This window comes from Papaver somniferum, chromosome 4 (genome assembly GCF_003573695.1).
Source record: "Papaver somniferum cultivar HN1 chromosome 4, ASM357369v1, whole genome shotgun sequence".
NCBI lineage: Eukaryota > Viridiplantae > Streptophyta > Magnoliopsida > Ranunculales > Papaveraceae > Papaver > Papaver somniferum.
In genome coordinates, this window is record NC_039361.1 from 131,495,781 (window position 1) to 131,519,829 (window position 24,049).

A 24,049-nucleotide genomic window follows, 5' to 3' on the forward strand; every position below is an offset into this window, starting at 1 on the left:
ATATAAGACATCGCCATAATCATTTGAATGTTATTGTGATTATGTATGGGTCAAGGTAGTTAATATCGCGTATCGGTATCGTATCGGCCGGGTCCGATACACCTTTACAAAAGATAATATCGGTTTTTATCGGTGATACATCATTTAATATAAAATTTCAAATAATTATAAAACCATAATAAAAAATAATAAGAATCATACACATATCTCCAATTTCCGACATACAAGATGGTTTATTAGCCAGCATTGTGATTGTTGTCTCATTATGCCGGTAAATCATTTTTATTATCCTTCATATTTATCTTTTATATTTCCCTGCCTTGCAATCAAAATATATTTTCCTTTTTATATTCTACCATATAGTCATTGATTTTATATTATAGATATATTAGGTATTTTAACCTTCTCCAATTGACATTGTACTTGTCTGTAAAGACTAGACGCATGTTGATGAAAAATTTATTCACGAAATCGATATTATCGGTGTCCAAGTAAAACTGATATATCAGTCTGTACCGGCCTGTACAGCCGATAATATCGTTCCCTTTTTGCATCGCCGATATTTTCGATAACGTATAGGTATTTTCCGATATCCGATAAAAACCTGTAATATCGACCTGTACAACCGATGTTGACTACCTTGGTATGGGTATGAGGTGAGGATTTCATCCTAGGGAACAATGTTTTACATGTGTTCTAAGGAAGTAAGTTCATAAACTTGTTTGTGAATCGAAAAAGAAATCGCCAGGCGTTATTGGTTTTGTTATTCATTGCATATCTTATGAACAACCAACATGTGTGATTGAGTATAACCGTTCATGACTTGTTTGTGTTCTTGGTAGAACTATTCACAAAGGCCTGACTTATGTATTGGTATGACTTTTATTAATGAAACCGATTTTAAGTAATCACATGAGATGGTATGATCGGGTTTGTGTTTTGTCTGACCAAATTTGGGAAAGGGGAACCGATCCTAGTAAGAGGTGCAGTACATCATAAAGGGGAACCGATCCTTGTATGGGGTGCAACAAGGTTTATAGCATAAAGGGGAACCGATCCTATGAACATGTGCAACACGTTTTTAGGCAAATGGGAACCGATCCTATGGACATGTGCAACGCATATAAGTTAGATACCATATATATGTGGGGAACCGATCCTAGTACCTAGTCAACCGAATTTTGAAAAGCTAGTGTGACTATGCACAGTACTCACGTGGAAGGTAGAACAGAAACTTTTTTTGGTAGAACCGTTAAACCCGTGATTGTGATTGAATGTTATTTGATCAATCACATAGTTCTTGAAAGTCAGATGAACCAATTCTAAACTTCTTTGGAAGTGTGGCAAATCGGTTTCAAGGTTGTAAGTGTGAAAAAGAACTTACAAAGTAAGGATGTCGACATACTCTGAACACGTGCTGTGAATGTTTATTTCTTTAATTGTTCAAAGTTATTCCTTAATAGATAAGGGAAGATAATCCCAGGATCGAAACATAAATAAGTTAAGAATCTTTTAATTAAGGTAATTAACTTCATTTTTAGGAAAATAAGAATTAGTAATGTGCATTTACTAATTAGAGATTTTCTGGGAGATTTCGATAATTATTTTTGGAAAGAGCATTTCAAGGAATTATGGAAACCGAATTTCTTCTTTAATGAATATCTTGAGAATATCTTCGGTTTTGGAAATTCCTTGGTGTCCAAACTTCCTTGTCTATAAATACATTAAGTTTGCTTTTCTACAAACTAATCCTTTTCGTAACAACAAGCTTCCTCTTTGTTGTGTTGTTACTGTTGTAGCCGCCTATTCGGAGAGAAGAGTAACATAATTAGGAGAAATCTCTTACGACCGCTCAGTTTAAAGTCTTCTTTGGGATAGAGAAGCTCTAGCGTTTAACTTTGTCGGGAAACTAGATAATTGTGGTTTATCTTTTGTTTTCATTGATTTGATTGACTAACAGTGGTTGAACTTTGATTGCACTAGTTTGTTTATGCTTTAGAGTCTTCACTTCTGATATAAGATTCACTCAAACTAGTTCAGAGTTTCGACAGGGATCTTTAGACTGTTGTTAGTTCTAAAGACGGTCTTGTGATAATCCATTGTTAACAGACTCCGTTGTGTGCATGATTGATCACAAAAGATTCAAGTGATTGTGTGCAGGTTATTATTGAAGATCTAAGAAGATTTGAAGACGAAGAAAATATTGAAGATTTATGATTTTTGGGTTCATAATCTTTGGTGTGCACAATACTTGTTTCGGTAAAAGAGGATCCAATTAATAATCTGTTTATCCTTGTGATAAATTAGATTGATTAATTGAGTAGATCAGAATCAAAACAATTCTTTGGATTAATAGTGTTGTTGTCTTAATCTTAAGCGATTACTTCGGTAATTGAACATAAGATAGATCTAAGGACCTGACGAAGGAGTTTATGTTAAGATAAACAGAAGATCCTTTGTCCGACTCATATCACTTGGTTGAATAGAGTTGATACCAAATAGATTTGTTATTCATTTACTGTTTGGAATACGAACCAAAGGAATTGTTCCAAGTTATTCATAGGGTCGGAGGCGTGGGAATACAGACGGAACTTAGTGAACTATAGGTTTAGTTGCTTGTTCTCAACTATACGAAGTTAGGTGTAATTTTGTGTAGCGGCTTAATCCTGAGAGTATTCAGTTCTGGACAAGGTCCCGGGTTTTTCTGCATTTGCGGTTTCCTCGTTAACAAAATCTTGCTGTGTCATTTACTTTGTATTTCCGCATTATAATTGTTTTATTATAATTAAAGTAAATTACACAAACATTAATTCCTATTTACTTAATAAGTGAATCCTATTGTGTTTGGTTAAGTACGAACCTTTTTATCAAGTAACATACTTCGTTGTTGTATTGTCTCGATCTCGTATCCATAGACGATCACACGAAGTGTGAACCGATTAGTTGTATTGTCTCGACTCAGTCTATAGACAATCACTTTTGGAGAAAGGACTTATAGGTTGGAAAAGTTTTAGCTTGAGGTATATTTGGGTACCCTCGCCTTTTCAGAAATATTTCCCCTTGAGAAAACACTCATCTAGGCTTGTCTTTTTTCTTGGATGCAGGTGGATATTTTAAAAAGTGTGAAACCCAATGAGAATCACTACCACACTTGAAACACATACCTAAAGATTGTTTCCTAGATCTTGTTGTTAATTCTACAACTTCATCTAACCATTAAAATTCGGTACAAATTGGTTGATTTAGGAACTTTATGAATCTCCTCCCTTAATTTGCATCAGTTTTTTGCGTCTCATACCCTGCGTATATCATCACATTTTCTGCATCTTGAATACACGTATGGGAAATTCATGGCTTAATGTGAAGATGAATCGCAAATTTTCCAGCTACATCTACATTGAAGATGTAAAATTTTATTAGTGTTACCTCCTTACTGTAAATATATTAATTTTTATTTCCTCCCCAATGTAATAATATAAATTTGGATTTCCACCCTCTAATGGTGGAATTACTTATCTTGCAGATATATATTGATGTTGAATCCCCCATGATTTGTGTTTATAAGTTGATTGACCTTCTTCACTTAGTTACCTTTTTTATTAGTGCATTTTTAGAAAACAAAGTGATGTTATGATAGTTGATATTCTTATTTATGTTATATAGATAAGAATAAGAGGATAAAGAAAAATAAATCGTTATTCAATTGGACAATTTTGGCCGATATCTGACTATTTATATAATTCATCTTGGACTTTTCACGTGTACGAGATCGGGTTTGCTTTATTTGAGGATATTTTGGGTAGATCATGAAACACGGGTACAATTTTATCCACGCACGCACAACTGCTGATTCAACTAGTCTAGGTTTGGATGGAACACTTGACGATAGAAGGAAACACTAATTTAAATTCTCTAATGGAGGTATGTAAATTGGAGATATTTATGTGGAGGAGACGCATCAAAAATCCTATCTTGTGTGTGTTGGTCCTTATGAAATTTTAGGTATTATAACATATTTGGTGGGGGCCCTTTTATAAGAAAAATAATATTATTTCTGATAGATAAACATTCCGGAGAACCAATTACATTACCTTGCTAGGTTTCGGATCCAAGTTACTAGTCCAGTTTGAGATTTTACGAGATTCCTCACGATTTGATAAATTGAACTCCTTTGTGATATTAGGCATTAAGTAAGTTAATTTTGTTATCATACCAACATTTATAGGAGATAATATCTATGTTAATCATATCCATATTTACATACAAATTTTTGGTGCTACTAAGATTGCTAACTTCGAATATTTCTTCTTTAACTGCAGCCCCGGTGAATCTCTGATCAATCCTCTCAGCATGCATTCCTCTAACCGGCTAGATAATTTCTCCTGTATCTAATTCAAACTAAATTTTGCTTCTTAATTGCACATCCTATTTGAATACATGTAAGTTACTCTCCAATTTATGCATGTCGAGTTCTCTTAGTCGACCTCAGTTCCCCTAGCTTCTTTGCAGCAGCATGTGTAGTCAGAAATATATAGAGCGTGCTTAAAATATTTGCATTGTTGTTATAAAAAAATCTATCTTCATAGACAACCATTGGTATCCTCTCAGAAATAAATTTAGTCCTTCAAATATGGTTTTGTTTTCAGCTTGTTGCTTAGAATTAAAATTATGCATAAGATTATTACTGTCTTTAGTATTGATAACAAGTTAAGCAGTTATAATATTAATTATATATTTTTAGTTGTTTGTTCGGTGATTCCTTGACTTTATTAAACACATTATTGCATCTATCTTTCTTTCTATATATCTATCTTACAAAAACAAATGGTTTTTTCCCAAACCCACGGTTGTGGATGAGTTTTTAATTGCAATCAGCGGCCAGTATCTGCTCTCAAAGTTGAGAAAGTTGAAAGACAAATCGTGGTTCAGAATCACCCCATGTTTAACGCTCGCATCCGACCGCTCTAATCCTCCCATCCATTATTATCATGTTCGTCCGTCGTAGAATCATAAGAATCCCCATTATATGAGCACCAAACCCCCCCCCCCCCTTGATATTCTCCCCCTGTTATCATTATCTTTTTCCGTTAATATTCTCCCCTGATTTTCTCTTCTTACATCCCTCCTATGATCTTTTTATGAAAATAAAAGCGATTTTCTATAAAAACATAGTAATGAGTTCATCAGACGTTACATGCAACAACATCCCTTCGATTGCTGCACTATATAAACCCTAGAAGAGGTCATCTTCTTACCATGTTTCAGTGGCATACTCTCTCAACAATACCAGGTAATGGCCAGTTATTTTTTTATTTAATTATTTCAGTGATAGTTTGATTTTTCAATTTGGGTTTGTAGGTGTCGTTTGTTGCATTCAGAAAATCATCAAAATGCTAAACATCAAAGGTAATTCAATTGAAAGAGTATGAGTGATTTTCCCCTTGGATACCTAATAATTTTATTGTTCTATTGTAGGTTTCGATTGTTGTATTCAGAAAATCACCAGAGTTCTAAACATCTTGGGTAATTCAATTGTGTTTATGACTGTGTTCAATTGATTATTTTTTTTGGGTTTGTAGACTTTGTTGATTCATGTCTAGATTTGTAAATCTTTAAATGACTTTGTTGACTGAATGTTCAAATTTTTTTCTGTCCATACCCCATCACTTCTTTCAAATGGGATCCCAGATTATGAAATATTTGTGCCATACTTCAGCTGCACTTCCTCATCACAAGTTCACTTTTTTGCAATTTGAAGATCTGGAGTAGCATATTGCAAACACATACCTTACGGGTAATCTTTACTGTGTACCCGGAATGCAATTCTCACCTAAGATATTTTAGATATTTTGCGTTTAACGGGGGTGGGTGGGTGGGGGGGGGGGGGGGGGGGGAGTCCTGTGTTGCAGTCTACTTGACCACCCAAGGTAACAACAATGCAACACATCATTTCCTTATGAACTTCACCTCATATTTGCATACTCACTGTTATCCTACATTAGTGTACGAACATGACCGAGACAAAAATGAAATACTACGGTAATAAACCACATACATTAGAGGGTTATGCAATCTGCCAGCAATATGCAGGTTTTAACCATCTCATATTATTTCCAAATTATGCTATAAGAGTGTGAAACTGCTGAAAAAGGGGATGATGAAGAATGACATTGTGTGGATGTGTATATTTTGATAGTGGAAGGTGTCATTGTATAGAAATTTTGGGGAAAACAGATTATTAGAAATCTTACATTAGATCTACAGAACACTAAAACATATACTTATTCCTTTCTCCCTTCTAATATCTTTAGGACTCATAATCTGCAGATATGCTTAATGTTTCTCTTGCCGGAAGTCCCATATAATGAACTTTGGTTTGACTTTTCAGGGTCTATATACTCAATGTTAACGCAACTGTGTAGATTGAAGTGGTTGATGGGCCAAAACTTAATGATCGAGAGAAGTTAAGTTGTTTCAAGACTAGGATATCATAAGATCTCTGTTACGGTGGTCACATGTATTTGTTGTTCGTTGTTTGTTTTTATCTGGGTGGATCCTCGGGTTACATGTTATTAAGCCTGAGTAACTTCATTTATGATGAACGGCAAAGCTTCATTAGATATTCATGTTTGAATAGCTTGCAAAAAGTCCCACTGAAAAGTTTCGACAGCTCCTATAATTTGATTGCAGTTTTGGTATTGGACTTGGTACGTATAGACTCAAATTTTGCGGAATCAATATTAGATTTTTATTAGAAGTTTGGTTTACAGAATAAAAGGCAAGAAAAAATCTACCACTGCCAGTAATGACAGCACTATTAAAACTGCAGGACTTTCCCACAAAATCAAGAATAAGATCAACATTATTAAGCTAGAAGATAGAGCTAATGGGTCCAAAGCCACCAACTAGAAAAGTACAAACAATACGCAAAACTACTTATTCGAGTGAGGGGCTTGCTATACTCTTCTATTTAAGGTCATTTGAATGGTTTGGTAAATTATGAATGCAGATGGATGTTTTTTTTTTTTTTTTTGAAGCAGAAGAGGGGAATGTTGTAAGCAACGACAATTGATTAAGAATCATTGAAATGATAAGAATGTTGGAGAATGGAGATAGAGTTGGCGTTCAAGTGTTTTTATAAAGTGCGAGGGGAAGACGAACATAACAAGTTTTTGTTGAGTGAAAATGATACATTACCAAAGTTTATATTTCGATTCATTCCTTGCCTCTAATATCGTGGCCTTCAGCTATTTTTTTGTGGATGCGGGGCCAACTTTCTATTACAGAAGTACTTAAAGTTTGTTGAAAAATAGGAGTCCAACTATGTGCACCGGCGTCCCCTCCTTATTAGCCGGACTTAACAGAGGTTTTTATCGTTTAAAACTTTTATTTTTCTGTAAATAAAATTAGAAAAAACAGAAAGCTATATGCTATCTTTCCTTTTTCTCTTATCTTCTTCTTCCGCTCCATTGTTGCTGTATCTTCCATGAAAAATCAAAGATCATAGAATTTGGACACAACAGAAAAAAACTTCAAAAGAAAAAAAGATGATTACGATACTAATTATTATTGGGTTAATTTTAACACTCTTTTTTATTAATTCTAGGGATATAAGATCACTCTGTTTACTTCTTCTTTTTATTAATTCTAAGAATACTCAATTGATCAATAAGTTATAGCTGAAAATAATCAACAATTTTCTTTAGGCATTTTAGCAATCAATTTCCTTGCGATTTCAAAATTGCCAACTCCCATATCTTAAACAGTTTTGGGCTCTTCTGCAACTTTTTTTTTTAATAAACAAAATAAAAATCCATGGCAGTCCATGAAATCACATCTCTATATGAACTAATATCAAACAGCTTGCTGCTTACCCACATAATCAAAGAATCAAAGCACATACATATGAGCAACCCGTTCTATACAAAATCATAGACGTCACTTTGATGGATTTCTTTTCCTTACTAAAGCTCCAATATGGTGTTCTAGATGAAGTAGCAAGGTTATAGACATTTGAATCAAGACCACAATTTGTTGTTTTACGAAGCAGGGAGCAGAGAGAGAAAAAGGAAAAGACAGAGACCGAACGGAACGAACCGTATTAATGGGAAGATATCAGTATATATATATATATATATATATATTTTTTGAGAAAAGGAAGGTTATATTAAGATAAAAAAAGTATGTACAAAACCTGGTAAGCAGCTCACACATAGTTACATGTGAAGAACTGTGTTTCCCAGTGGAACAAAATTTCATTTACAGATAACCCTCTAAACACCTCACTCTCAAAGTGCCACAAAATTAAGGTTTGTTTGATATGCAAACATAATTCCTCCACCATCTTGCCTCTCCCATCAAAAGTCCTGACATTCCTTTCATTCCACAGATGCCACAAAATAGCATATATAATCTCCTCCCAAATAGCATATCAGTATATTTTTTGTTTCGGACATATATTTATTACGATATATTTAATATAAAATAAAATGGATTTTCAAAAACTAGATAACAGTCGAAGAATTCCAACAAATAAGGAGAGGAGGAACGTGCATCCCGGTTAAATCCAGGGTGCACAAAGTCGGACTCGAAAAATAGTAATATATTGACAAATGACAAATTTGTTAACAAAAGTTAGTTAATAAATATTTGCATAGATATATATGTTGATGCAAAATGACTGTAAAATGTAGTAGCCCGCCGCGCCATTCCATTTAATATATTTTAAATACAAAGGCATTTTCCGGGGCGATACGGCACGGGTCATTTACTAGTCTATAATACGAACAGTATGGGTTTTTGAGTACCGACGACCAGATAACATTTTTAAAGACAAATGGGTGATCCGACCATCCCAATCTCATCCTAGCAATAGACATCCGACGATCATGGTGTTTGTAACCTCTTTCGTTATGAACCTTAATTTATTAATCTTTAATTAATGGATCACATAACTCAAGATATTAATTAATGGATAACATAACTCAAGATATTAATTAAAATATTAAATGTATAAGCAAACAAAAAATGCTTATGACATATATATTACGGTTAAAAATATGATAATAAGATAATTTTGAACCAGGTTAAACGTAAACTGACGAATAGGATACCTAACCGTACATTTACTCATTTGGTGCAAGATATTGAGTGAAAACTTGCATTAACTAGATTTATTGCTTCAAGAAAAAAATTAACTAGATTTAGTGGTTGCAAGGTAAATTTGATGGAAAGTGATATAGATATGTAGACTATATATTACTTAAGTAATTTGGTTGTCATATTTTAATATATATATATGGATAATTTTATTATGTATTTATGAATATTATTTTAGATTAAAGTAAGATATAAAACTATCGGGAATTGAACAATTAAAATGTTGGAAGAAAAAAGTACATCAGTCAGATTAAGGCAGTGCCGTTACGGCACGATCATATAACATTTTGAGAGAGAAACGTCACATCCGACCATCTCAGCCTTAGACAAAGACATCCGCCGGATGTAAGATTTGTAACCTCCTTCAATTATTAATATATTCATTGATAACCCTCATATTTAGTTGCTCACTAATTAAAAAAATTAACGTGCCAACAAAAATATCCTTACCAATTAAATGCTACAACCATGTAAAACTCATATTTTATATTAAAAAAAGAACTAGACTCATATCATTTTAAAATAATTTTCCCGCCTTCATCAACCTACAAAAAATAATAACATTTAAACATCTGGGGCTACAACATGTAAAACTCTTATTTCTGCCTTGAAATAAACTAATTGTCCTCTTAATCAACTTGCAAACAAAAAAGAAAATTATGTTCAAAATACGAAAAATTCATTTTCATTTAACTCAATTTTTTCTTTTTGGGTAACAATCGAAAAATAAAAATAGATACATATAATTGAGATCAATCCAAATAATGAATCACTAAAACTTTTTACTTCGATCATAGGCCTAATTTTAATTTTATTCAAAAAGGAAATGTTATTTAAAACTTATAATTGACGTAGATAGGACATGTAGTCATGTACACTCGCAAGTTTGCATTCTTTGCAGCCTTGCAAATGGGACAACAATCTAGCGTAGAATCACATTCCTTTCAAAGTTATATACACTGACACTGAAACCTCAATCTTTTCATAAACCTTCATGACTTTTTGGGCGGTTTCCTTTTTCCTCTGCATCTTTTAAATTTATTTTTTTATCTTCTTGATCCTGAATGTCATTTCCTCCGTAATAACACGATTGAGCATCGTCATCTAAAACTTCCATATTACCGACTCATTAGTATCACCAAACCCTTTTATATTATCATGATTCACCTCCATCTTCTCAACTCCTGATTTGGTGCTGCAAATAACGAATATGGAAAAAGTGCAGAGTGATGTTATATTTTTTAACCAGAAATGGTTGCAAATGACGATGAAGATTCGGCATAATGGTCCAAATACAACACAAAACAGTATCAAAGACCACCATCTTTGGGGATCAACTAAAAAATTATTATTTTAGGACAAAATAAAAAATATACCTGACATTTTATCAGAAATTATTATTTTAATCAATTACAAGTATACCGAATTCATAATTATTTGGATGATAAATATCTTTGATTTTCATAGCCACAAGTTCCCATGGGTTAAAATAAATCTTATCATAGTTTGTAGAATTTATATATTTAAATTATTATGATCAAAAATTATTCTGACTTATGTCGTGCCGTTACGGCACGGGTTATTTCTAGTGTCATGTCACAATAGAACATGTTTTCTTCCAGCTTAAAGTATCATGTTTACTGGTAGGAGAGTTAGGCAGGTCAGTTAATTAACTAAACATGAAAAACATTAAAAAAAATTTAGATAAAACTAAAAATAAATGTTAAAGCTTTCCAACCTGGACCACAAATAGACAATAGATAAACAAGTGGGTGAAAGACTCTCTTTGACAATCACAAATATTGCAAGTGTCTTCTATACAGTGCAGAATTCTGCCTACTTTTTCTCTAGTTGGTAGGATTGAATGCGCTGCTTTCCAAATGAAAATTTGCACAGATGGAGAAGCTTCCATCTTCCAGATTTCTCTCCAATTTGTAGTTCCTCATGTTCATATCCGGGAATCACCTTAAACAGGAATAACAAAAGTTCAGATTTAAGGAATTTTCAACTAACTTTTGAGAATAATGGAAAAGTACTACAAATTAAGCTATAAACAAGCCCAAATTCTGTAAAAATTAGTATTAAGTAAACTATTATAAATAAAGATGCAATGGAAAGAAGATAAACCTCGATACACAAGAGAAAGTTTGTCTTGAGTGTAACTTCCTAAAATAAATATTCATAAATCACGCTGCTCTTGAATCTTCAGTTATTCCTTCAATGACTAATTTAGAAAAACCCATGCATATATATACTTGGGTAGATTTATTTTTGGACCTCTGCGTAATTTGGTCATAGTGAGACGGCCCCACATTACGCTTAGGACAACCCTGGAGTTTATGATTAAGATTTTTGATTTTAATGGTGATTTTTTTCTTGTTCTAGATTTAAAATATTAAATTAATGATAGAGTAATTGGATTTACTATAAATGAAATAAAGAAATTTGATGTATGAATTTTTTTCCTCATGGTTTTCATCTTTGATGTATTTGATCAGATTACATTAACAGAATCAAGAAGTTTAGTCATTCAAATAAAAAATAAAACATGTGGATCTATGGTTAACACCGCCAATATTTTATTAATAGAGGCTCAATAGATAAAATCCAAGACTGGAGTGAAAAATAATAATTTAAAAAGATTTACGTTTCAACGGCGCTACTTAGTTTTTTATAAAAACTAGCATGTCTTTATAGCATATTCAAGAATAAATCTCATATCCATATTCAACGTTGGTTCGGGATATGTTTGATTGTTAGAACCTAGGTTAAAGAGTCAATCAACTATATGGAGTGTTTGGACGAAGCTTTCAAAGATGAGAATTAAACTTGTTTGCCATATTTGAATGCCCGAGATTTATCTTATTTTTCCAATGAGATTGTCAATTTCATTGAATCTTCCTATATTGTTTTGTGCATGGATTTTATTTAACAAAATTTACCCAAGACATTATTTATTTATTTTTTTGACAAACTTAAGGAGGGAAATTTATTAATTAAAGAAAAATAAAACAGAAAAGAAGGCCACACAAACCTTCCCTCTACAAGAAATAAAAAAAAGAAAAAAATATAACTAAAACCCAGTAAATTAAGTTTCAATATTTTCTTTTCGTGAATCCTTAATTCCATGCAAATATGTATTTCATCGGTAGTTTTACCATTTTTACATAGAAAATACAAATATTATCCAAATTTATAAGTGTAATTAATTGGATACGAATTCGTATACCAATGTATCTACATCCGAATTATCCATATCCAAAATTCTTACGTAAACATATATTAGATGGTTGCTGCAGTAGTGAAGGCCGGCCGAAAATTCGTTGAATTCAATTCGATTTTATTTTACCTAGTATCCTCTATTTTTTTCTACTAAAAAAAACAATTTAGGTACGTGTATACATATATATATACATCCATTTCTAATTCTTTTGTCTTATACCATGGTTGTTTTACACCACACTTTTTAATTTTTGTTGTAATTTGAAGCAACTAAAGATCTTATTGATCGAGTTCATTTGATCTGATGGAGTTTAAATATAATTGGGGACCCCAAATATTTAATTATCAAACAAATTTTGAAAAAAAAATGGTTAACTTTGATCCAATCTGATCGAATTGTACGAAATTGGAACAATTATATTACACCACGATTTTTTTCTTTTTAAAATAATTGAAAACCAGTTTGAGTTTCGATCGATTGATGGTTTCTCATAACAATGGGATTGTAGGTCTCTGATTATCAAATAAATTTCCGAAAGAAAAGATCGATTCTAATTCAATTGATTAGATTTAAAATTTAAAAAAAAAAGTGGCGTCCAACTACATTGTAGATCTCATAGTGATTGCAATTACAAAAAAAAATTATATATATTCACATCCATTTTGTTGTTTTTTTCTTTTTCTTTTTCAATTTTTTTTCTAATCCTATTAAAAATAATAATTTATTAAGTTTCATTATCCTATATTTTTTTTAATATAACTTTAGTTTGTTGCAAAAATGTAAACAATTTATTAATTTACTTTCTGTTAGAGCATGCTCGGTTGTACGCACAAGTTTTGTTATCTCAAGCTTGTTGTCAATGTTAGATAATCAAAATTCTATCTTCATTTCCATCCTACTAAGTCAAGTCTCGGACTAGGTTAGAATTTGGTAGTTGAGTATTAGATATCACCCTTGAACACTGAAGATCGACGTTGGCATTCAGAGAACTTCTGTATCAGGTATGTTGATCGATGTCATATGCGTCAAAAATAAATTACTTTCTCACTACTCAAAATATATAATATAACAATGGCAAGAAAGGATTGTTCCCATAGAGAGGTCTTGGGTTGTCAATATGTTTCGGTTTCATATATAAAACAAGGGGGATTTCTGGTTTATGTATCTAAAACAAATATAAAAGCAAATAACGAAAAGTAAACAAATAAATTCAAAGATGTGAAAGCATTGGTTAAGGATTTCGTTTTCATTCACAAACATGTTCTTGTCATAATAGTTAGAATTGATATTTAATCTCTACTTTATCAAAAGCCTTAGAAAACCTTGTCGAAAGGATATCCCGCTAATTTCCTATTGTCATCAACAAACACATTAAAAGATGTGAATATGAATTCTACCAAAAGAATAACCTAATGCCTTGCGCTAATCAAGTTCAATTCCCATGGAGCGTTAAGATTCATGAAATAAGGCTAATCAATGCAACCGAAATACATTGCGCAATCGATTTAACAAAGGTCATGGTTCACATATGATTACAAGGATGTATCTCTACAATCTATAACCATATTTATGCTACTTGTGTTCAAGGATTATCGCTCGATGATTAACCCTAAACTAGCATTAGATGTGATTACAAGTTCTACCAATTTGCAACTTGACAAAACAAACAATCAAATCATGTTATAATACGTTAATTATATAACTACATTTCCAGAGAATCATGAATGATAATTATGATACAAAACTAATATATTAAACCCAAAATCATGTTTTGTGAAATCCAAGTATCTATCTTACAAAAACAAATGTGTTTTTTCCCATCTGACAGTTCTGAATCAATCTTTTTAAGTAATCAATGGCTCTCATTGCTTTAAAAGTGGAACGAAGTTAAAGGGATAAATCGTGGTTCACACTACACCCTCTTCATACGCTCTCATCCAACGTCCTACATTCGAGTCTTTTCTCTTTATCTCATGTTACCTCTTCGTAGCACAGACGTTACGGCTCCCGATCTTCTTCTATAATATTAGGGATCCTGATCTTCATTGTTATTGATTATTTGCACCACTCAAGCCATTTCGTGAATCTCATTCATACCCATTAATCAATTCTTCATAGTACGTTACAAATGTCCACCTACATAAACCCTAATAGAGCTCATTATCTTCCCATGTTTCTTACTCCCCTCCCAAGAACATTAGATGACTAATAATTGTTTTTGAGTTTCCCAACTCTAATTTTCGGGTTTCTCTTTCAATCACACGGGCCATAGATCAACTTCACATTTCCAAGTTATTTTCTTTGTTTTATTTCAGATGAAAAAAGGTGTGATAATATTTTTTGATGATGTTGTAGTAATGAGGTTCAAACCCTCGGACTTGTGAAGATTAAATTTAAAGATTTGATAAAATTATATATACAAAAATATTAACAATGGGTGCGAGAGGTTACCAAGACACTAGATTCCACTATTATGCAAAATTGAATGATAAATATTTCAAAACTCTATTCAACTCTTAAGTCCTCTTTTATCTTTAATTCACTATCAATCATACAGATTCTCAAACATTATTTGTAAACCTTAAGCATATATTATCAAGAGATTAAACCAAGCATAACCTATCAAACTGAATAACAAATAATTAAGACAATCATTCAAATAATTTAAAACTCTGCAAAAGCAGCGATTAGGTGAATTATATAATTAAATGAAATAGTTACCCATTTATGTTGCGTGAATAGCTTCCTCCATTTCCTTGGTTACGAGGGAATTAGACGCTCATCATGTTGGAAAACCTCTCAAAATATTTCATTGATGCTCAAAAATGGTTACAAATGATGAGAATATGAGAAATACAATAAAACCGGGTTTGTAACAATTATATTTGTTAGAAACCAGAGAACTACGACCCTCAGTGACATAATAATACTGCTGCAGCTGTGCCGCAAACGCTGTAGCAAATAAGTCTGCCTGATTTACGACCCACAGAAGGGAGTCGTTATTACTGTAGAAAAACGACTGTCGGTGCAGGTCCGTTCTTCGTGTTCTTCAGCAGCAGCAGCAGCATCAGAAACCGAGTTTGGGAAAACTCGAATTTCTTCTTCTCTGGCTCTCCTCAGCCCCCCCAGACTCTCGACACCCGTTCTACTCGACCACAACAACCTATTTATAGCCAACAGACCCATCGAATCTCGCTCATTCACTCCATATAATTCTCTTTAACTCGGCAGTAAAAAAAATATTTTTGGGAATATTTTCTTTCCTGTTTCATCTTCTCACGTGTTTTCAAGCCTCCAAATTACCATATTTAACTCCTTCATGCTCCAACAGGCTGTGAGGGTCTTCCATGCACGCACAAAACACGTTGAATCTTCTCCAAATCACGTGAAACCCGTGATATACACGAACTGCCCTGTTTTCAACCCGTGAGTTGTTTAGCTGATTCTAGCCAATTCTGGTCGAACCAAACGCCCACAGTGTGTTTAATAGGCCATATCACAACTATCTACCAAAAATCAGCCATTGAATCTCCCTAGAACACGTTCAACAATTCGATCAAAAATCTGCAGAAGTGTTCTCCATTTTCCTGCCAAAAACAAAATTCAAATGGAGAAGATGACCTCCCCCTAATCCTGTACTGGGGTGCGAATAGCAGATTCCTTTTGGGGTGACCTGGGGTGCCCCTTAGTAATTGAGGTGCCCCTTATCCAACGGCGAGAGTCCGAATAACACGTGTCCTCCGGGGCTTTTACCAACTTTTCGAGCTGAATTTTCCAAAGGTGCCTACAAACACATAGAACACCAAAATTAGTACAAACTCGAGTGCCAACAATATATAGTATTGAGATCAAATTAAACACAAAAATGTGTCTATCAAATACCCCCAAACTTATTATTTGCTAGTCCTTGAGCAAAATTTATTTTTGAAAAGATAAAAAGACTACACTTAGCACGTGCAGCATGCCGTTAAACCGCTAGGTGGCCCTAGCGGCGGAGTGTTGTCTCCGGAGGGTTTACCAGAGGTGTACCCACAAAACCTTTACTCCTAATTGGTCACAAGTATCCAAAGAGCTATGAGGACATACATATTCTCAACCTATCTTCAAGTAAGTAGAATGCCAGAGAAATTAAAGGTGTCAGCTCTAAAGCTGACTGAAGAAAAGGGGAGACACATCCACACCACTGCTAGATAAAGAGATATCCGCTACACAACTAGATAAACATTGTAACATGCGTCCGTTGCTTTATAGCTGGATAAGATTAGGAGAGAGATAAAGATGAGAGGGACATCTGCTACACAGCTGGACTAATTACGTGTGATGAGTTAAACCAGTGCTAGAAAGATCTTGTGCCAGATTGAAAGCAGACTAACAAAGCAACCAAAATGCATCTTTCTTCGACTCTCTCACAGTGCTCAGTAGAAACAACGCCTTCTTCGGTCTTCAACTATTGATGATAAACTCTCGAACCTCATAGAACCTTGACAATTAACTCTTCTCTTCGATTTCTTGCTTGACTTATAAATTTCTTCTTCCTTATGTCCTTATTGAACAAAAAGAACGTAATGATGTTTCATTTTATTTTTTTTCATTTTTCATTTTTTTATTTTTTTGAAAACAAAAATTTACAAGACAAAAATTTACATGGCCATGAGAGAAGGACTTTCAAAAATTGGATCTTCGCAACTTGTGATGTCTTGGTATCATGGATTCTAACAACTTATATCATTTTCTCTTATAACTTCAACTTTGATTTTTGAATTATTCTCTTCTATTGTTGCTTATAAAGCTAAAAAGTCTTCAACTTTCTTCATAGATTTTGATGTCGCTCCGCTTGTTGATGATGATAAGTTTCTACTGAGAGAGAGTCGCAATCCAGTAACTAAGACTACATTGTGAGGTTGCTTTGTCTTTCTGGCATTTCCCTGACCTACTTTCCTTTCCATCACGTATGGTTAGGTCCATCACGGTTACCCTCTAAAAGGAACAAGTTCTCTCCTGAATTTCAAGGATCTCAATATCTTTTTCTCTAATGTCTCAATAAGTTGTTATCTCTAGCATTCCAATTTCTATCTTTTCGGTGAGAAACAGTATGTAAACTTATCTAACCGGATACCATGTGACGCTAGAAGTTTCAAAAGTGCAACTAAAAAGTTTCTCCCAAACCCCCAAACTTAAATCTAACATTGTCCTCAATGTTCTAAAGATAAAATTAAAAGCATATGAACAAGGAGAAACTGTTACCATTTGAAGCAAAAGAGTTAAGGAAAGATATTACCGTGTCGCATGAGATTGGTTACCTCCCAAGAAGTGCTAAGTTTAAAGTCTTCAGCCAGACATCCGAAGGAATTAGTCACCTCATAGAATCAAAAAGTAACAGCTGAAATAACTGTGGGTCTTCAAAACCAAAAAGAGCTGACCAAAGGAAACTACAATAACCCAAGAAAGTGAACAAGGATAGCATGCCCTTATCTAGTTTCCTGATTAAGATATTTATATCTAATTGTGGTTCAGGTTCAGGTTCTAAGAAAGGGTCTAAATAAAATATTTTCATTGGTTGCGTTTCTTCATAGGTGGGATCCGAATCATTAGGTCCTAGAGTCTGGAAAAACTCAAATATGATCTTAGAAGCGCACAATAATAACCTAAATAACTGAGGATCCTCTAAGTCAATAAGATTTGACTTACAAAATTGACCACAATGAGAGTAGTGGTCACTCTTAAGCAAATGTGTCGATTCTAATTTCCTAAAGCATTTAGGTTTAGTCTCACAACTTAATATTCGACACATTTGAAATATAAACGTTCCCACATTTGGAAGAAAACTATTTGGTGGGAAAACAAAGTCAATCTGGGTATCATAGCCTGGGAAAACCACATCAACCAGAGGATGGGTTTCTAACGACTGAACTTCTTCCTGGACATCATTAGGTTCGGGAAAACGAGTATGAAGGTAATCTTGTAAAATGGTCGAGGCAGAGATATCAAGTCCAAAATGAGGGATCTCTGTAAGAGCTAAAGGTATGGCACAAGGAGAATGATAATCACCCCCAAACTTAGATTTTTGGGTATCTCTAGATAGACTAGCTACAATTTTCTTAATTTCTAGATCATTGGAATCCTGAAAATAATCAATTGCTTCTTCGAGGTTATACTCAAGTGACGCATCCTCACTCATATTTAATAGCTCTACGAGTTCATTTTCTTCGTATAAGACTATTGTTTCTAAGTCGCTAGACTATAAAACAGCGTTTTCGGAATAAACCCGTTCCTCTGAAGCATTATCGGCTTCGTAATCAAAAGAAAAAACTACATCGTCTAAAACGGTGGTATCCCTAATCAAATCCTCGTCCTTTTGAATAGGTGAATAATCATAAAAATTATTTGGATTTGAACTAGAATCATTATAAAGCTCAATTGGATTAATAGATTCATGATCACTATGCCTACACATTTCAGATTCTTCATTACTACTATCCTCATCATAATAGTACGAAGATGATTGAACCTTATCTAAATAAGTAGTGTCTTTTATTCTAGCCTCGTCCTCTAAATTAGGAAAATATTCACTATTTATATCAAGGGTAGAATTAGAAACCCTATTTTGGAAATTTAGATTATTTCGAGCAGCATTAGCCAACTGTTCATTTTCTGCCTCTAGACGTGCCTGAATTTCACTGAGCATAACACTTTTACGTTTACCACTCTCGTTTATCATCTCAGAATATCGTGTACACTCTTCTTTTGAACTATTCATTGCAACTAAACGTTTATACGTCCTTTCAATCCGTTGTTGGGTCTCTTCTAGAGATGGAACAGGTTCAGAAATATCATAATCAGGACTAGTTTCCAAAAACGAGTAACCAGTACTACAGTGTTCTTGCTCGTAAGACCAATTCGCGTGTGGATAGTAATTGGGCTCACCATGGTATGAACCATAACCTAGAAAAGGTTGGCGTTCCCAACTACTATTCCCACCATGGTCATAAAAATGATGATGTCCATATTCAAATTCAGATCGATACTCATTGTATTGGCTTCTGTCATACCAGTTCGACATTCTTAATTGCAAGGGAATTCTACACAATCACAAACAAGGCTGACTCGACCAAATCAAACCTACTAATTTCTAGCAAACAAAAAGCATGATGGCTCCGCTTAGATTGTTTCTAGACCAGCTTCTAATCCTTCGAAAGGGAATTCGTTACAATTTAAGAAAACCCCTCTGTAATCAATCCGAGTTAAAGTAAGTTGAATCGAGGCGAGGGAAGCTCAGTGGAGCTTTGATACCCAAAGCCCCACCGGTACAAGGCGGCGCAGTCACGCATTCAACTTACAGAAACCATCAAGAACTTTGAAGTATGCTTAAAAGAGTAACCAATATTTTTCGAAACATTTTCCTACCAAGCTCGTTACCCTATCGGTCTCGTTCTAATCAAATTTTAAGCTTGGGTTCGCGTTAGGTTTCTTTTACCTAAGGCGGGAAAGAAGGGAACGGTAATGAAATCCGAACCCTTATCTTATATTGCCAGTTCTTGCCCTTTACAAGGAAATTAAAGCAGCCGGTTCAGTCCTCAACATATAATCACCTTAAGGAAGACAGTAAACCCGCTGACAGGAGATTCGCGGGTGTTTAGAAGTTTACCTCCCGTACCAGACGGGCGAAGAACCGCTGTAGTCGACTCGGGCCACTGACTCCGGTGTCAGTGAGCGAACCCGAGGGGCCGAGACGATATTGTAATCGTCGTCCTTCCCTGCAAACAGTTTATATTTAATTATTTTTTTTATATAACCCTTCCGTAGGGTTTAAAATTAAAATAAATTGTCCAAAGTCCAGTCCAATGAAAAGAAATACAAAAAAAAATAATAATAATTACAAAAAAAAATATATGGAAAGTCTCTTAAAAATAAATAAATAAATAAATAAATCTCTTTTTTTTCTTTATTTTTTTGCTTTGTCTTTTTTCCTTCTCTTTTAGCTTTAAGCTTTGATTCCAAGGTCTTTAGTATCCAACTTCAAACCTGTAATACAAAGACACAACCAAAGAGACGTAAAAAGAACAAATGGAATAATAAAAAATAATAAAAACCTAAAAATTATACCTAAGCACAAATCCGCGTCGGTGGCGCCAAAAATTGATAATATTTTTTGATGATGTTGTAGTAATGAGGTTCAAACCCTCGGACTTGTGAAGATTAAATTTAAGGATTTGATAAAATTATATATACAAAAATATTAACAATGGGTGCGAGAGGTAACCAAGACACTAGATTCCACTATTATGCAAAATTGAATGATAAATATTTCAAAACTCTATTCAATTCTTAAGTCCTCTTTTATCTTTAATTCACTATCAATCATACAGATTCTCAAACATTATTTGTAAACCTTAAGCATAGATTATCAAGAGATTAAACCAAGCATAACCTATCAAACTGAATAACAAATAATTAAGACAATCATTCAAATAATTTAAAACTCTGCAAAAGCAGCGATTAGGTGAATTATATAATTAAATGAAATAGTTACCCATTTATGTTGCGTGAATAGCTTCCTCCATTGCCTTGGTTACGAGGGAATTAGACGCTCATCATGTTGGAAACCTCTCAAAATATTTCGTTGATTCTCAAAAATGGTTTACAGATGATGAGAATATGAGAAATACAATAAAACCGGGTTTGTAACAATTATATTTGTTAGAAACCAGAGAACTACGACCCTCAGTGACATAATAAGACTGTTGCAGCTGTGTCGCAAACGCTGTAGCAAATAAGTCTGCCTGATGTACGACCCACAGAAGGGAGTCGTTATTATTGTAGAAAAACGACTGCTGGTGCAGGTCCGTTCTTCGTGTTCTTCATGTTCTTCAGCAGCAGCAGAAACCGAGTTTGGGAAAACTCGAATTTCATCTTCTCTGGCTCTCCTCAGCCCCCCAGACTCTCGACACCCGTTCTACTCAACCACAGCAACCTATTTATAGCCAACAGACCCATCGAATCTCGCTCATTCACTCCATATAATTCTCTTTAACTCGGCAGTAAAGAAAATATTTCTGGGAATATTTTTTTTCCTGTTTCATCTTCTCACGCGTTTTCAAGCCTCCAAATTACCATATTTAACTCCTTCACGCTCCAACAGGCTGTGAGGGTCTTCCATGCACGCACAAAACACGTTGAATCTTCTCCAAATCACGTGAAACCCGTGATATACACGAACTGCCCTGTTTTCAACCCGTGAATTGTTTAGCTGATTCTAGCCAATTCTGGTCGAACCAAACGCCCACAGTGTGTTTAATAGGCCATATCACAACTATCTACAAAAAATCAGCCATTGAATCTCCCTAGAACACGTTCAACAATTCGATCAAAGATCTGCAGAAGTGTTCTCCATTTTCCCGCCAAAAACAAAATTCAAATGGAGAAGATGACCTCCCCATAATCCTGTACTGGGGTGCGAATAGCAGATGCCTTTTGGGATGACCTGGGGTGCCCCTTAGTAATTGAGGTGCCCCTTATCCAACGGTGAGAGTCCGAATAACACGTGTCCTCCGGGGCTTTTACCAACTTTTCGAGCCGAATTTTCCAAAAAATGTTTATTTTCGAAAGGTGCCTACAAACACATAAAAGACCAAAATTAGTACAAACTCGAGTGCCAACAATATATAGTATTGAGATCAAATTAAACACAAAAATGTGTCTATCAAGGTGCCATCCATCTCCCATCCATCTCAGGTAAATACTACTCCGTTCGAGTCTTGCACATTTAGAATTTTACAACCTGTTGTCCAATTTGAGCTTCTACTATTGATGTTGTCTAAATAACTGTTATCTATCTTTACTGAATTGGGTTGATTTTTCTTTTTAGATCTTACAAATATATCTTTTTGTATAACCATTGAATCCACACACACTAAAAGTATGTCATTTGGTTTGTTGAATCCTTGATTGGCAATAAACTAAAATCCGTGATTTTAGCTTACAAATCATGAGTTAATGTTATACTTTCTTTTAGTATCAACAATGCCTAACTGTATAGGGGTTTCTTATAACTGTTTTTGATAGATATGCTTGGCAGCGGTTGTCTTTCAGAAGTAATGTAGATTAAGAAACTACATGTATCTGAAGTTTAATTAAAGGCTTTTACTCTTATGATTTTCTACAGTTCATCTGTAGAAAATAGGGCGCCCAGATTACAGCCAGCCCTTCCAAACTCCCCGTAACAGCCGCATACAAAGCTTTCTCGCATATAGGCGAGGCTGAAGAAGGCAAACTCTGGACCACACGTGTTAGGGTCATTAGGAAGTGGAGTGAATTGCAGTTCATGGAGACCAACAAGGTCACGAGCCTGGACATCTTCATGCTAGATGATAATGTAAGTATTAGCTACAACTAATGTTTTGTGTATTGAATTATCTAATTACCAAGCACTTATCAATTGTTACATGTGTGTCATGTTATCCTGTGGACTGATCAACAAGGGGATGAACTTCATGGGGTGGTTCCCAAGAAGTTAATTTGGAAGTCTGATCCGTTACTTCATGTTGGAAGAATATATTCCCTGAGGAAGTTCACTATTCTAGGAGAGAAAAAGATATTCACCCATCTCATAATGAACACCGCCTATTCTCAACTGGGTTACAAAGGTGACTTATATATTTGGCACTCAAGTTGAAATTCCTCATCACAAGTTCACTTTTATCCCTTTCAAAGATCTGTAGTCACGTTCAGCCAACACTCTTATAACACGGGTAATGGTTCAGTGTGCGAGTTCATTTGTTTATTAAAGTCCAGGCTTTCATGTTGCCGGAAATGAAAAGCTTATGCAGTTCCTTGTATGTTTTTGGCTTCTCAACAGATGTTGTGGGTTTCCACTAAGGTGTTCTTCAACCTATCCATTCCTGAGGTGCTTGACATTAAAGAAAGGTATACCATCATTGTGTATACTTCTTCACATACAGAAATGAATCTCAGTTATAAACTAGGTATGGTTTGTTGAGGAAAATAACATCGTCGCTTCTCTTATGGATTCATTAGAACCGAAAGCAAAGGTATCGTATTGAAGTATTTAACCAATTTTCTAAAAAGCTCAAGATATGTTTGATGTTCACACATCTGAATATCTGATAATGATAGTGTTTTGCACAGTTTAACTATACCTATAGAGTAACTTATGACACACCTTCATTGTTTAGTAGGCTTATGCATCTAGAAAATATTGGTAATTTTTTAGCTTATATTACTCTGTATCTTCACTTTACGGATTCAATACGACTGTTCAACAACCTGTTTCTTCAGCTTGATGATTGACAGTTTGAAAAAAAACGAAACCTGCTCACAAGATCTATCATTTTGCAATATTTTGTACATATCTTTTGGCTTGATAAGTATTACTCTTTTAATTAGATGTGGTAACTGGTAAGGGTACACTCAGATTTTACTCAAAGTGTTTGTAAGAACCACGAAGTGGTAAGATCTGCCAGTCTTTTAAGATGTGGTGGTTGATTGCAAGTGGTGGACATATGGATTACACATAGAATGGAGGAATTGCCACTTGGGGAGATTATACATATCAAACCAGAGACACTTGCAATAAGTACAAGGTATGATGTATCTCTTAGCTCTTCCAACTTATTTTTTCTATTTCATTTAAGCTTCTTGATGGATTTA

General features: G+C 34.2%; 2 long non-coding RNA genes across 4 annotated transcripts; both read left to right on the forward strand.

Annotated features, from left to right (window-relative positions):
• Nucleotides 1–5,058: 5,058 nt before the first annotated feature.
• Nucleotides 5,059–7,504, forward strand: LOC113274266. 3 transcript variants are annotated; one of them, XR_003322914.1, is made up of 7 exons: nt 5,059–5,290; nt 5,359–5,406; nt 5,476–5,523; nt 5,689–5,794; nt 6,389–6,707; nt 6,830–6,944; nt 7,041–7,501. It is a non-coding gene; the product is annotated as an uncharacterized LOC113274266 (long non-coding RNA). The 3 variants fall into 3 exon arrangements; XR_003322913.1 differs by having other exon boundaries at nt 6,389–6,944; nt 7,041–7,503; XR_003322912.1 differs by having other exon boundaries at nt 6,389–7,504.
• A 7,089-nt stretch (nt 7,505–14,593) lies between these two features.
• On the forward strand, nt 14,594–22,599 carry LOC113274508. The gene is made up of 3 exons (XR_003323032.1): nt 14,594–14,707; nt 22,088–22,114; nt 22,545–22,599. It is a non-coding gene; the product is annotated as an uncharacterized LOC113274508 (long non-coding RNA).
• Nucleotides 22,600–24,049: the final 1,450 nt, after the last annotated feature.